The sequence below is a fragment of the Telmatherina bonti genome (assembly GCF_933228915.1).
Source record: "Telmatherina bonti genome assembly, chromosome: 17".
Lineage (NCBI taxonomy): Eukaryota > Metazoa > Chordata > Actinopteri > Atheriniformes > Telmatherinidae > Telmatherina > Telmatherina bonti.
The window spans coordinates 18985757-19002548 of record NC_136615.1 but is presented as its reverse complement, the minus strand read 5'-3'; positions in this window follow the sequence as shown (position 1 = coordinate 19002548).

Here is a 16792-nt window from a genome sequence, read left to right as displayed (position 1 = left end):
CATAGGGCTTCATACTGTATGGATGTGTTGCATGTTACGAGTAGCAGTGCTCCGTTTGATTGGCTCTTTCACGCTTTCGGACCAATTGTGTGGCCGCGTAGGCGTGGTTCTAACAGGTCGGGTGGAGGGGACAGACTTCAGACTTATAAAAAGGTGTTTGGAAACTCTAAAGTGCTTTTTCGGTGAAACACCACCCCGGCTTGGTCAGTGTGTTGTGTGAATATGTCAACATCTTTACAGACGTTGCGCTGTCGGTCTGTGAGACCCAGCGAAGAGCAACCAAAGCCAAGCCGGGAAACCGGCTCGCTCTGGCGGGGGTGGAGGTGGGGAGGGGGGGGGTGAGATGTTACGATCCGGCGCGGCTACTTCCTCCTTTGCTCCGATTCAAGTCGTATTCTTGAACTTTAAACCTCACACACAGCGCAGTATATTTGTGTTTATATTTATTTTTTCTAATAATATTGTCATTTCGCATTCTGCTGCAAACAGATTTAAAGCGCTGGGGGGAAAAAAGCGACGGTATTTCCTGCAATGCCCTTAAAAATACAGGAATAAATAAATAAATTAAAAAAAAAAGCAAAACTCAGGAAGATTTAAACGGCTGATGAGCGAGAGCTCCGTGATAAGTTTGTAGAAGATGAATAAGTATTATCTATACATCGGAAAAATCCAGCAATTGTTTGTTAAACAGGTTTATGGGCAAATAGTGTTCGGTTTCATGAGTAACATTATATATAATAGTGTTTATTTCACTGTCTTTAAAATGACCATGTTGAATACAGAACTGCATGTCTTCATTGCCATTTTTACTTCCAAAATTAGATGAGAACCTCTGTGAGAGATGAGTTGAATAATCTTAACGTATTAGTTTCAGACTATTTATTGTAGGATACTGGCTAAATATGAAGAAGAGCTACTGATTTCTCTTGTGAGGTACAAAATGTCTATAACTCGTGTGCTGCATTTTCATTTTGACTCGAAATTGCATTTAGGAGTTGTTCAGAGCTGGAGGATGATTAAAAAAAAAAAACAAAAAAAAAAAAACGTGATGGAAGTTGACCAGCAAAGAAGCGCAGAACCCGGAGAGGACGCATTCACTGGTGCTTCTGTATTATCAGTTCTGCTCAAAATGTCTATGTTTTAAATCACACCAATCAATTCTGTTGTTAAATATAGTACGATTTCCCGGCACAACTATCCGTGGGAAATAATTTCAGTCTCCCTGCCAAATGACAGTTGCATCAGTTGCACTACTGAAGAGATGCTATTGGCGATTGTTTTTTTTTGTTTGTTTTTTTTAAATATATAAATATCAGTTGTCATTCATATTATTTTTAAAGGTATGGTGGACTACAGCTGTCTTAATCTGCTTTCTTTGTTTGTTTTTTTTTCTTCTTCTTTTTTTTCCATCCGCAATGAGATTCAACCAGATCTGGGCTGCTGTCAGTCGTATTACTATTACATTTAATCCATGGATATGACTAAAGCGGATATACTTAGAACATCGTGGCTCATTATTTGATGCAATAACATTGCCTGTCTGCAAAACGTCTAGATGTGCACGCCAGACGAAGCCACGCTATTCCTCTTTAAAATGCAGTTAAACCACAAATTCGCAAGTAAACTAGAGTGTTGTGACCACTTAGCCACCATGGATAAACATTGACCATCAATTCTCAGTCTGTTGTCTGTTTTGCTGGATTCACTCTGTGGGACCCAAAGGATGTCAAGAGTCCTACTAGAAGGGTGCCTGCAGAGTAAATTCTTGCCAAAGAAGTAACAGTTATATTGAATAATAAGAATTTGTTTCTTGTGAGATTGCAAGCTGCCCCAAATCTTTAGTTTACAGTGATAAAATGTGTGATGAACTTGTAGCGCATAAAGAATATATGGAAGTCTATCCTGTTATGAAGTTTGGTGTTTTGAAGTTTGGTGTCAGTTTAAGCTCCAGAGCTCATATTAAAAACAAAACTTGAATTAAGCAATGCTCATTTTTGCAAGTATTACTGATAGTACACTGCAGTCATGTCATGCAGGTTTTGTTCAGGGAAGCTCATTTGTTGGCAATTAAAAGTATATGTCACAGTGCCTTCTTCAAACTGCCCCCTTGCATGTGTATTTGTATGAATGTGAGTTATGTGATGTTCTCTGCATGCACATACAGTGTGTCCCCCAAGGCAGTCTGGGGTGGGGGGTTGGCAAGGGAAGCTAGCATGTACTGTGTTGATATTGATTTGCTACAAAAAACAAATGCACCACTCTAGATGAGCAGCTGCAACATCACGCTGAATGAAAAATCTCACAGAGCTCCAACAGCTAAAGTCAGTAAGCCTTCACATTGTATGAGCTCCAATAGTAGGTGCAGCTTTCTCCAAGCCATGGGACCCTGTAGTCTTAACTTTGTGTGAGTAGGGTCAGGTCTGTGTCAATTACTGGGGCTTATTCTTCTTTAAACACTCAGCCCCATTAGCAGCACATTTCAATTTAGTGGAAGGTGTCATCAAATAGGAAGCAATGTTGACACTGTGGCTGCCTCTCAGGCTCTTTGGCCAAGCTGGCTTCATTAGCTAAGCAAGTAGAGAATGGTCAATACACTATATAAACTTTTACAGGGTTAGGGCTCCCAGGGACTTGGAGAGGCTATAAAAAGGTCTGAGCTGACACTACTGATTGATGAAGCAAACTTTGTCAGCGCTTCCCTTTTATACATCTACTCAGATCATGCGTATCAAAATCAAGAGGGGTAGTATATTTGACTGGACAGCCTCTAAAATTTCTCACTCCATCTGTGTGGGTGATTTCTGGCAGTACAGAGTGACAGTTTGTGTTTTAAAGCTGCCTGATACGAGGGCTTGTCCACAGAACCTGCAGGAATAATGCATGGATAATATGCTATGAGACATAAGAATTTAAGTGGAAAAGCAACTGTTTTAAATTCGGCTGTGAGTTTGATTCCAAACCATGTGATTTCTTTTATATACCTAATAATTTGCATCTCTTTTCCAAGCCTAACAATGTTATAAATGGAGAAAAACTGTTAAAATCTTTGGTTGTGAGGTTTCCATGCCCTCACTGCACACAACAGCTACACTGTGTAAGTTCATTAAGCAAAGCTTCAAAGACATTCTTGGAATTGATCATGGAGCTGCAAGTGATGTAATGTATGCTGTCCTGTTTATTTGCAGATTGTTAATGATAAGCAAGGACAGACTTGGTGGCACCGCTCCTGAATGGAAGAGATTGTCTAGTGAGAGTCATCAACCCTAACACGAAATGATAGGCAAAGGAAACATTACCAGATTAGTATATTCCACAACTGTAATGACTCCAAACTTCGTTATGTACATCCCGACACGAAGCGGAGGGGAAGATGCTCAATTGACAGTGTAATGACTTTGTAAATGCAAACCATTTACTTTGAAGATGTAGGTGGGGCTAAAAATGATTAACTGAGACTATGTTGCCCCCCCCCCCCCCCAAAAAACCCATCTAGACTATAAACTGGTCTTTGCAGAATCACACACATTGTTTAGTCAATTGCCTTGAAGAATGATAAACTCTTTACCTGTCCATGAAATGTTCCTGTCAGGCGTTTTTAGTCAATTCAAACTTTCAATTCTTGCAATGGTAAGTTATGGCTATTGATGAAATACTATTTTAGTTAATTAGGGGATGTGCTTATTGATGGCAAAGCATTGACTACAGAGTGAAAACGATAATGTGCAGGGGAGATATTTTCTTCACTGGTTGTGGTAATTCTACAGCAGTGAGGCAGGCTTACATTGTGACCATGGAGCTGAGGAGGAGACATCTGACAGGATTATCTAATGTCTACCTATGACCGTACTGATGCTAAACACCTCAAGCGTATCACATATCAAACTTTTTTTTACATGCGTTCAATAGTTTTACTGAATCCTTTTCAGTAACCAATCATGACTTTCTGTTTGTTTAGATATACAAATGTTTGCAATGCATTGTTTGGTTCACTAAAAGCCTGGTTAGTGGTTCTTGTTCACATTCATGTCACATTCCCCATTCAAAAGAGAAGGGAAAAAAGCTGTGCTCATTATCTTTTATTTCCGTAGAATTGAGCTCTGCCAGCTGCATTTTGAAAGTACATTGTATACAGCACTTAGAAGAAACCAGTCCAGTGGTATGCATCACCTGTAGAGCATAATGCGAGGGATTTGTCTGTTCAACCCCATAAACAGCCGTCAGGCTGTAGCTACAGGCTGTGTGATCAAGATACTTATGGCAAAATCCTCAGATGTGGACCATGTGTCAGAAGCCTTTAGCTTGCCTTACGTGCTACCACTCGCCAACATGGGAGATAAGCATCTTGCTCCTATTTTCTGAGAACTGAAAATTGGACTGGAAATAGTTTTGCATGCTAAAAAGCAAACAACGGCAAATGGAAAACAGAAGAACCCTCGGGTTATTTGTCATCAAGTTAACACAGTGTAAATATGTTCTTGCTATGTTCATGAGAGACATCACTTAGGAACAATTTAGGGTTTGAATAAAAAAAGTATTTGGTTTTGTGCCGTGCAGTGCATAGAGAGGTGCCCTGATGTGGGTTTCTGCTGCCCATTTAGCTTCCCCACCACTTTTTATCAACTTTGTACAGGCTTGACATTACAAACATACAAAGTTATTAGGTTATACCATTGAATCTAACCTCAAGACACAGCACGTTTAGGAAGAGAATGGTATAAAGCAGGGCATTCCTCCAATGAGGGGATCTTGGACTAAAGCGGCTGGGGTAGCTTCTCTCTGGAGGTTAAGTGGGATAAGTATGTGGCTCATGTCAACCCCAGTACCCCCCCAATAGTTTCTGGAAAATTTGCAATGGGGTCAGATTGGATTACTGTGTTTTGGTATTTACATGGAGACACAGGGCTTTGAAATGGAAAACCATAGGCGGAAAAGCAAGTGCCATGCAGTCTGGAGAGCTTGGTGAAAGAAACCAGCACTGATTTCCACTGATGGGATGGTTAAATAAATGTCTTTTATGCCCCTTCTGTGCCACAATCAGACATTTTAGTTCGAGGGGATGATGACTGAGGTAAATAAATCAAGTCAGATACAAACCCCTTAAAGTAAATCCATATTAAGAGCAGTGATAGACAATTGGAAAATGAGGAGGTTCCAGGCATCAAGCTTATGCTCAGAGATAGACTATATCATAGCTGTGACTTTAACTTTAAGAGACACTCCTTAAATGCACCTAAGGAATTTGTGTGTAGTTATACTGCATAAACTGCAGGATACCCCATCCCTAAATGACCTTGTAAAAACTAACTTAGGTGTCAGTTCCCCTTGAGGTGAGCACAGGTTTTCCTGGATTAGTGCCTTAGGTGGTCTGTCATTTTCCTGTTCGACCTCATTGCAAACCTGCTGGGATAGGTTTTCTGCATTGTTTTGGGGTAGATTCTACAGCCACTCCCCACAGGTGCTGTGTGCAGGCCTGAGCCCATAATCCACTCTTTTCACTGAGGATTTTACAACACAGTGTTCCTTTTTTTTTTTTAAATTTTAATTTTTTTTTTTTTATATAGGTTAAGCACTGGACGAATGAAATAATATAGTTATACATCTGGTATTTTCCCCATCTCAAAACATATATATATATATATATATATATATATATATATATATATATATATATATATATATATATATATATATATATATATATATATATATATAGGTGTGTGTGTGTGTGTTTGTGTGTGTGTGTGTGTGTGTGTGTGTGTAGACATACAAAAACAAGGCTATAACAAGGCTATTATTAATTCTAAAATTTGTACAATTAAATCATTTTAAGAAATGGGACACAAATCTAATTGACTAATGCTTTTTAACCAAGAAAAGAGAAATGTTTAAAAGCATTTCATCAGTTAATTTACGAGTTTACCTAGTTTGGTTTCTTTCTTTTTCCTTTCAAGTACTTAGAAAAATGAAATCAACAGGTGATAAAAGTTCGTGACATCCTGTCCTTGCGCATGGATGGGAGCATTCTGTGCGTATCGCAACCTTTGCTGGCTGAAGCGAAAGTCCCTGTTAGTTGTCTTCCACTATTTTTCTTCTTTTCTTGCTGAAGCTTAACCCCCATTTATGGGTGATTAAACGGTTTTGTCAGTAGCAGGAACAGCAATGTGAAGTGCATGCGGCGAGCCCAAGCGGAGGCAAAGTTGAGTGTAGTCAATTGAATTTCCCACATGCCTCCCTCTGCTATTGGTGGACCCTCTGTTAACTGTTGAAGCTACTGTATAATGCCTCGTAAATGTCTGCGGGAAAATAATAATAAAAAAGGGTCTTCCATTATAGTTCTTAAAGTTGTCTTTTGTTTGTATGTCAATGCTGTTGCTGCACATTCCTATTTAAAATGCGTTATGTCTTTTTGCAGCCGTTTTGTTTTATTTTTGGTTTTGTTTTGTCACATGCAAAGTTATATTTTGCTGCACTGGAGTAAACTATTTGTTTTTCTTTCTTTTCCTCTAAAATAGTTTATTTCCCGAACCAGCATTAGAAATTCAAATAGAGTTTAGAAGGACGTCTTCACGCTGAATACAAACAAAAATACATTTTTCTTCGGGGTGCATGTAGTCGCTGGTGTTGTGCGTCAACTCTTTTATTTGGCCTGATGTACACTACGGGAGCTGCTGGGTTGTTCCCAGATTTAAAAAAAAAAAAAAAAAAAAAGAGAAGAGAAGAGTGTTGTGCTCTATCAGTTTCTCTTACCATCTGCTGTAGATGGGACATAAACCTACCAGTTTACCATCTTATAGCAGCGGTCTGACATGAGCTAAATCTGCCGCCTTGGATTAAAGGAAACTTTCTTTCTTTACATCTATTACATGTGACCTGTGTTAGTTTCAGTGCAACTTTTCCCCCCCATTTCTTTTTCTTTCTTTCTTTCTTTCTTTACTAGCTGATTGCTAGCTGCTTTTTCATGTTAAAATTGCAAGTCGTTAGATTTTCGTGACATTTGAAATATGAGAATGGCTGCATTTAAAGTTAGACAATACAGCAAAAACCACATGAAAATCAAAACGAGTAGGATGCGGTCAGGAGCTGCGCTTTCATTTATAGAAGTCCCTACAGATGTTTTGCATAAAGACGTTTTTTGGAGTAATGAGGGGGAGTATTTGAACGTAAGCTGAACCTGGTTGGTTTAACTTATAGGATTCTTGAGTAACCTCGAGTAAGCATGAAGGAGGCAATTCTTGCAACTGTCGCAGAGGTGGTGGGGGGTGGACGATATATTTTCTGTGGAAAAATGCGGCTGAGCCTCCTTTTAGTGGGACTAAGTGTTAGACTGATGGTCATTTGTGGTTCTGTCCGCCTTCACAACTATATATTTTAGAATACTGTGTGATAAACCAAGTGGGCTTTTAAATAAACGGGGTTTTAGTTGTTTGACCATACATTTAAAATTGTGTCCAAATTATAATGTTGAACACCTACAGTGGAAACTGTTAGCACATGTTTAAACGCTTCCATAAAACAGACTCATTAACTTTACATTTAGTCGTGTCCCCGCTGAAACACAAACACCAAATTCATCCCACAGCGCATCAAGAGGACACCACCCAACCAACCAATTAAAATCCGATTAGGAAACATCTTAGTTTTTTTCAACGGAGGGCAGTGAAAAAGCCTATCACTTTTCCTCGTTGAGGTCATTCATCTAATAAGATCCATTGCCCATAGTGAAGCCACAGACCTTCACAAATGTTCCTGGCGACCGAGTGTGGCCCCAGAGACCTTTGGCATACATGGCAGTTTAATTGGTCACTGTATTTAAGAAAAAGGTGGGATTCCAGTTAATTAGTGGAGAAGTGAATACGACTGAACATTATATGATTTGCTCCCGGTCCCTGGTTTGTTAGTGCGGATTTGGGCTGGATCAGCTTTTGTGCTCGACAAATGAGAAGTGAGTAGCGTGGTGCCGATGCACAGTGTCATTTTGTAGACTGGCGACAGTCTCTTTTCATGGGAAAAACTTAAAGGAGGCCCGCGTTATCACAGGACCTCATTATCTCATGTCTGCAGCCATCTTTTTGGAACAATCCCTAATCAAGAATGGCACAAACCTACTTTGCAGAACTTTGGTATATAATAGTCCCCCCTCTCTTTCTCCCTCTTTCCCTGAACACACATAATCACACACCGACACACACTTTGCGTGACGTAGACTGCAAGACAATAAAGTAATGTGATCAATGGCATTTAAAGAGCACGTTTAGGTTTTGGTTTTTTTGGAATAATTTACGTCAGATATGGCATCTGCTTAAAATAGGTTTCAATTTTATGTTTAATAAACTTTAGTTCCACAGGTTATGCTCACATTTTACTTTTCGGAAAAGTTATTTAATCTCCCTGAAAAACAAAAGCCAAACGTTGCATCTTAAATTCTTTTACTTTATTAAGTAGCTTTCAGCTGTCTACACGTCGCATGGACAATAAGATGTCATTTTCTCTGCAGACCTCTGTAAACGAGTGATGACATCCACCCCGAACGCAGTTTTCTGTATTTGCACAAGCCCGAAAAACGAGAGAGGAGGTGGTTCATTTACTTGGCTATAAACCATTTATTTACCTCCAGGTGAGTGTCGCGCAGAGTGCAGAGGAAAGATCGCAGGAGAGATTTACACCTGTCTCTGTGCTCAAATAGAGAAGCCTATAGCCTACAGAGATGGCCACTGGAGCCAGCTTGTCTGGGGCTCTGCTAGACAGCCCACCCCCTTTCCCCCACTGTGGATTAAACAACATCATAAAAAATGACCATCAACGCGCACACTGCAAACAGATTATTTTCCTCGGCGCCTGGCGCGCAAACTCCACGTTTCAAGGGAAGACGCGTCCAGCGCGCAGCCGAGTGCTGCCTGCAGCAGCGTTTGCTCATCATTTTTCAGTCGTTTCCACACACTCCTCTGGACACTTCCCGGTTATGTAAACACACAGGAGCGTTTGATGTCGTGGCTGCGGGTTTGAGAGACTCCTGGGAGGCTGCTGATGGACATTTGCGAGCAGATAAGGAGCCGCGGCTATTTCGCCACAGAGCGCTTGAACATATGACACTTTGTTAAAGCGGATAGATATTTAAAGATGTAGCTATTCATGTTAGGATGTAACAGTGTGTTAAAGTCCTAAAAATACAAACATTTGAACATGCTATCTGGGCATGGTCATCATTAGGTTATAGCACATACGGATTACATCCAAGTCTTCTGAAAACTGTTTTACCTGTTGCTGCTTTCCTCTTCACAACTGGGGGTTGCAACTCTACAGACGCTTGCAAAGGGAGTATCCGAATTTACACAAGTAAAAGTAGCAAGTAGACTTGTTTGGTGAAAAATAATTATGAATTATTCCTGCAAATGACCGTATGGCATTAAAATATTAAGGAAAATATGATTACATAAACGTCCGTATTATTAGCAACTATGTGATTAGGCTATTTTCAAGTGTTGATACACACGCAAACTATTAATGCAGATGGCTGAGATGGAGGTGTAAAACTAAAAAAAAAAAAAAAAGTTACTATTGACATTAGTAATGATCTTTACCAGTATAAGGACAACCTGGTATTTCTTCACAAGTCTGCCAAAGGTTTAGGGATTGCATCAATATTTATAGAGTAACTAGAAACTAAAGTTGAATGTGAAGCAAAAATGAGAAGTAAAGTAAAGTAATAAGTTTTTAAGAAAATAGTGTATTTGAGCTTTGGCTCACACTGTGTTTGTGTGGTTCTTACAGCATGTTAAAGTGTCCTTAAAACTGTCTTTTCCAGCGTGTGAACAGCTCTGCTTGTAGTCTTTTCAACTTGGTGAAGTTTATTAATCAGATTAAAGCAGAAGCTGTGTCATCATTAGTGCCATCAGGTCATTACACCACAATAATCATCAGATCTTCTTTCTTTTTTTAAAAAATGTCTTGTCCTCAAATATTTTACACAAGACTTAATAATTTAGAAGGTTCATGATCTTTGTATATCACACAACCAGGTGAAACTTTACAGTTAGATGAGAAAAGTACAAAACGTGTTATACCAGATTTAGATTAAACTCGAGATGAGAATTGTGGACTAATTCTTCACCCCAACATGACGATGTGTAAGAATTCCTCTCTACTTGAGAATGTTTGACTCCCAAAATCCTGTCTTGCGAGTGCAAACACATGCACACACACTTAACTATACATACCAGAATACATTTTTTACTTCTAAAATCTAAGCATACTTCTGTTTTTTCCTCCTTTTCTTTTCCTTGGCTTTTTTTCTGATGCAGAATTTGCAAACATAGCAACAGTCAGGTCAACACTGATACGGTCGCCACTTCCCCGTCCTCAAAACAGGCAGGTAGTCCAGTGGTTCTGCAGTGGATTTCATGACTTACTTATGCGAATAATCTCCTTTGCTGTGAGATGGACATTGAACAGGGATCTGCTTCAATACAACAAATTAGAAGCATTGGCATGCAGATTAATTTAAAACAGTGTTTTAGTCACTTTGATCATAAAATGATATGGATTCACATCTTCCGCTCTTCATAACTATCTTAGGTGTCTTTTATTTATTTATTTATTTTTTATTTTTAGTTTCTCTATTTTTGTTGATTTGGTTTCGGAGAGTCAAGGATGCTGACTCATCAATAGCAAAACCATCATTTTATTGTTGAAATATGGGACAAGATACAAAATGGGTCATGGGCCCCCTTTTGGTTGCTTTTTGTGTGACATGTGAGACTGTTAAATGAGCCAGGGTCACTGGGCCAGAGTAATTTAGTTCAAATTAGATCTGAAGGCTGCAAACCCCTCTGTGCAGAATTATCTGGAAGTACATCTAAGCAGTAAACTTTGGATGTTTATGAAGATAATGTTACCTCAGAAGGCACAATTTTAAGAAGTAAAATCTCAGGAAAAATAGAAATCTAAAGACATCAAATAAGCCTGAGTGATCATTTTTAAAATTAATTCTCTTAAATATAAATATCTTAAACAAAAACATGCTGTAGTCTGATAGCACCCAGCTCAGTTAAAGGGTTTTTACACAATTTTTTGTGAAATTGTAAGTATTTTTTATTGTCATGTATCCTGTTGCCTTATGAAAGTTAAAGGATAGATTCACAAACCTGATTTCTTGTTTCTTATTCAATCGCTGAACATTTCAATCATTTTAGGCGGGCCTGTTCATCTTACAAGCAGCAGGATTGGCAGCATATGTGCAACCTGGAAATTATAAAAGGAATCCTTGCATCCACTGAGGTCATAAGGGAATACAGAGAAAGAGGCAGCAGGAGCGAACACTGAGCGGTGATTTCCAAAATGGCTTGGCATTGAATGACAATAGCCAGGCCTGTCTCTTTTTCTTTCACTGCTGCAGACAACAAAAAACTAACATAATAAAGCGGGCAAAGAAAATTACCAAATGTAATTTCTTTAGATTTGAACAAATCATTTGTGATTTAAATTTGGAAGGAAAAAATATCAATGATAACTAAATTTCCTGTCCAGTTGTGTGAGACCTGTGTACATTTTTTGTTTTCATTAGATTGTACCTTGGCCAAAAAATAAAGGTTGTAGATCCACAAATATTTTGCAACCACTGTGTCTCCCCTGTGCGTTTCCTGATGTGCCTCTCAGCAATTCAAAAGTAGATTTCTTCGTGTTTTCTTCCAGGTTATGTCACATTACTCTCTAACTGCTCTTAGTATACCAGTATTATGCTAATTGTTTTCTAAAAATATGCATTTTGCCTTCCTTTCCTGAAGTCCAGCATCAGAGCATCATCATCATCCTTCTTTAAAATCTGGCAGAGTCAGTTTGCAGTCCTACATATTCCCTCATCCGTCAAGGAAAGGAAGATTTTTTCAATAAATAATTCACCACTGATAGCAAGGGCTAATGCCTACATGAACAAATCTCTCGGTTACAGCCATCTTGGGAGTAAGCCAGTCCAGAGCATACTTAATAAACACATACAGAGCTTGGTGAGCTCTGGTTTCACTGATGTCTTTCTGAGAAGAAAGTATTTGAAGACAGTTGGTGAAACACCATCCTTTCTGTGGGTGAAGATATAGGGGTCAGGTTTGGGTTTTGCTGTAAGAGTGCATCATCTTGTTGCGTTGTTGCCGACGATACTAAGGATAGATTTTCTGTCAGTTTTGCACTTGCTCCAAGTGTCTTTTAAGACATATCGGACATTTATGTCCTAAAATGTTGTGATCTTATACTGTTCAAGGACCTCATATGCAAAATGGTCAAATAAATAAATAACCTGATATTTAAACACAGGTATGTCTCACATTTCTTAACCGCAGCTTGCATAAATATATTATTATTGGTATCCCTGTTACAACTAGGATCAAAACAGTACACTGACCACATGTGTGGTGTGACTAGAAACATAACCCAGATATAAGCTTGGTTTTGGTGGTCACTGGCCATGTGTGTATGTCTGCATCTCTTGGAATAAAGCATCTTGTCATGTGCAGTTTTAATATGTTTGTTGCACACTGTGATCAATTCACCTACAGTAACTAATGATCTGGTGATCATTAAGGCACTTTGACTTAGTTTGGACAATAAAACATTCATTCATTCATTCTGTATATCACTTAATGTAACGCAGGGTTGCGGGCGGCTGCAGCAATTAGTCCATCACAGGGCTGTAATAAAATAAAAATACTTTCTATAAAAGTGAGATTTTAATATTCTTTCAAGGTGTCAAAATTAGTTATATGTGTGTGACGGGGGGGGGGGGGGGGGGGGGTTGTTGGTATTTAACATATTTGTGTATCTGCAGCAAAACTCCCTGCATGTAATATTCAAAGTCCAGTGAACATGATCTCTTGATCTGAAGTCTGTTTCTCCTCTTCTCTCAGACCAGATCCCTGTGGAGCTGCCTCCAAGAAAGATCCTAATATCATGTATCAGTTAGATGACCAAGGTAGAGCCTTCATGACCACTGAAGCTTAGATCGATTGGATAATGTTGGGGATGCAATGGACCACACCTACACAGTGTGAAACCTTGTGATTGGACTGCATGCGGCGACTTGACCACTACCATGGCATTCCTGCAAGCCGAACAAGGTAAATTTAAGCATAACTGTGTATCTTAATTTTTTTCTAAATGTAAAAAAAAATTTCAAATTTGGTGAAATGTTGTAACTTTGAAATGTTTAAAGCATATCTCCCACTGTTTTATACTTAAAAAAAAGTTTTCATATATTAAATCTCTCAAAGTTAAGTGAAAGTTTGCATTTATAACTTTGTAAACTTCAAATTAGCTGCCTCTATCCTTATAATTATAAGCATGTGGGTAATTTGATCTACACTTTGAGGACAGGGAACAATACAAAGATGTCACACAACCCCACAATTACAATAACACATAGAGCAAACAACTCAAATATGCAACACTGAAACATGAGCAAGCTTGAGTCTTGTGATACCATTGTATCCACCTACCCAGATTGTAGCTGTTACGTGCTCCCTTAAATGTCTGCGACACTCCACCTCATCTCCTTTGAGCAGCACAGCACTGCACCCTGACTAAATGAAAAACAATTTGAGGAAATGGGGAACAATCATAGGCAGGCTCCAGCGGGCTGCCATAAAAAGAGGGGCTGCCTCTCCAGCTTTTCCCTCATGCCTTCAGCTTTAACTCTATGGGCTGATGAAAGATCAATGGGCCGGCTGGGCAGCCGCTGCTGTGGCTGCTGTCTGCCACTGCACCAGGAAGCGAGCCAATTACAAAACATCAGGGGGAAAAAAAGAAGGAATGACAAAACCCTAAGTCTTTGTGAATGCAAACTTGAGTGATTGGTGGGATCATTTTTTACGTCCACATGCATGTTTTCCTGTTAACTTAGCCTGACTTGCTTTAAAAATTTCTGTTTCCATCATATAAATTGTATTCCAAACTTATTTAACCCCTATACCTCCCCTACCATCTTTACATAACCCTATTTAACACCCCTTGCCTCTAGCAGCCTCACTCCAGGTCTGCACAAGTGAACCAGCTCTCTGAATCTCCAACAGAAGTGATTGGGAGCCTGGTGCAAACACGTAGCAGCAGACGAACAAATCACGTTAAGTCACTGCTGCAAAGCTGGCTGCGTATTCAAAGGGGAATCGTGCCCTGCCAAAGACGAGGGTGCGCCCTTTTTCCCAGGGAGGGCGTGAGGGTGAGGGTGAACACGAGGGAGGGCAGTATGGAGGAGAGGTCTGGTCCTTATCCGGATCACAGACACCTCCGCCCCTCCTGGCAGGAATGCAAACAGCTCCAGTGGGAGGAGAAGGACAGAAGAAAGGAGGAGGAGGAAACAAGCAGACATAAAGAGGGGAAGTAAAGAGGGAAAGAAAAGTGAGGGAAAGTGAGTGAGTGAATGAAGGAGGTAGACAGACCGAGAGAAAAAGGCCTCCTCAGCTTATGGGAGGGAGTGTCTCTACTCATACTCAGAGACAAAAACACACCAATCACAACCCTCTTACTGAGCAGCTCCAAGAGAGCGCATAGGAAAACAAACAAGGCATTAGGCTTCTTTAATACTGTTCTAACAATGCAGCTGTGGTTATCATTACCGCAGGTCAGTCACAGACTAATGTGATGTGTCATTGACGACAGCAGATGAGATATCAGAACGTCTGCAGCACGGCAGAGGTGCTAAACTTGAAGATGGAAGAAAAACATTCAATCTTTTTTGTTTGCATCATTTTAAACTAAGCAAAAAAAAATTACACAGCATATGATAAATAAGCACGCCTAATCTTTAACTGTCATCACTTCCCTTTGGAAACTTCAGCGTAAGTTAAACAAACAAATCAAGTCAGACTGATGAAATGTTTACTAAAGATCCTAAGCCCAAAGTCGCTGGTTTACGTGTTTCTGCAGCTTCACCTCGGAAGAAAATATTCAGGCTGCAGAAATCTTAATGTGACATTCCTACGTGTTGGCTGCAAGCGGTTTGTGGTTGTGTGCAGGGGCAAAGAACAGATTTTTGTCAGGTGGAGATTGGGGTTTAGGGGTTCAGTTAAAGTTCATGTAAGAGCATTCCATGCAGTCTTTACATTTTCATTCCCCCTTGCTCATCTTTTACCTCCTTCACTTAATGCACAGCTACTCAGTTTTTGGAATGTTATCGTACTATACACACACATTTACTCCTTAGCTGTTTACACAGTTTGGCTGAACGGTTGAGACCTTCAATAATGCTACATAAAAGATCTAAAATTTTTTATGATCTGTGTTGATATTTAGGTCATAAAGCAAAACACAAATTCTTACTGCCAGTGTGACACAAGCACAATTTAATAATCCCCATATTAATAATTCTGTAATATAAACTTATTAGGCGCAATGTTAGAATTGTGAAAACTGTTCTGTAACTTGTGACCAAATATTTACCAATTTATGCTTATCGCCATGTTGTTTGTGGAAACACTTAGAGAAAAGCGGACTGATATAAAATCTCTCTTTTCATAAAAATTCAATATTTTATTCCGGTTTTTTTTTTTTTTTTTTTTTTTTAAACAAGATGCCTTTTTAAATTTTGTCAGATAGCACAATGATTTTTAAGTCATCATTATTACAGGCCATGAAAATAGCAGCATGGCTTAATAGACATTCTGAGTATGTTAGACATTAATCTGGAACTGTGTTGCCCTACGAGATTGATGGTACATTTCAAGCAAACACAATCAAATGTTTGTCTGAGTTGTATAGATACATTTAATACTAAACAAGGAACATTTTTTTTTCATTTTCATTACCAGGGGGATGTTTTCTTTAAGTGGGATTTTATTATCTAACCCTGACATGCATTTGTCTATACCATTATTAATTTTAAATTCCTTAGTTTTTAGAAAGCAAAATTTTAAATGTAGTATCCTATATGTTTTAACTTTTTTCCAAATTTGCATCACTTTGTAATTTTGTGTTTTAAAGACAGTTTGAGTTTTTCATTAACACCACTGTGATTTAAATCTTTTCTTTTACTGGAACTAGATGCAGTCTCATACAGCATGCCGAATTTTAGTGAAAATAGTCCTTATTCCCAAACTTTCTTTGAAAAAAAAAAATCCATCTCACTGAGAGGTCTTCATTCCATCTGTTTGTCTGTCCAGAGTTACGGCAAAGCTAACTTATTGCTAACACATGTGACCCTGTGAGTTTGTGCATGCGCCACTGCCGATCACACCGCATCCCGTTGCCTATCAGCTCCCCCAGATGGATCTCCACCTTCATTAATGCAAGCCCACGGCAAGCGAATGTCTCCAATTTTTAGAGTGGGATGCAAACATCTGGTTTACCTGGAATATTGTGGGTTTCCTTTCCTACTTCTCTTGCCCTTTTTGACTGTCTCTCTTGTAGAAGAGGAAGTGGAGCTGATGTTGTGGCAAGAGACATCAAAGAGGTGGGACATTAGTCATGAACAAGCAGAGGGCATAACCTGGTCAATTGTGAGGATTTGTCATCTAATAGCCCCTCTGGGGGGACTTTAGGTCTAATTTCAGAGGTGCTGAAAGTAGGATTTTTTATGGAGTTTGCCATGTCCAAAGATCCTTTGTTTCACATGTTTTTTTCATTACAAAGCAGTTAATTACTCTGATAATAGCACAAGTAAATATGTTTGTTTTTTACTTTTGAATTACAGTAGTAAGGAAGGATGAATTAAAATAATTGTACATTTGTAATTTTACACTGATGAAAATGAACTAGATTTTACGCATTTAATTATTTAATAGTTTTTTCCCTCATAACAATATAAAACAGTATA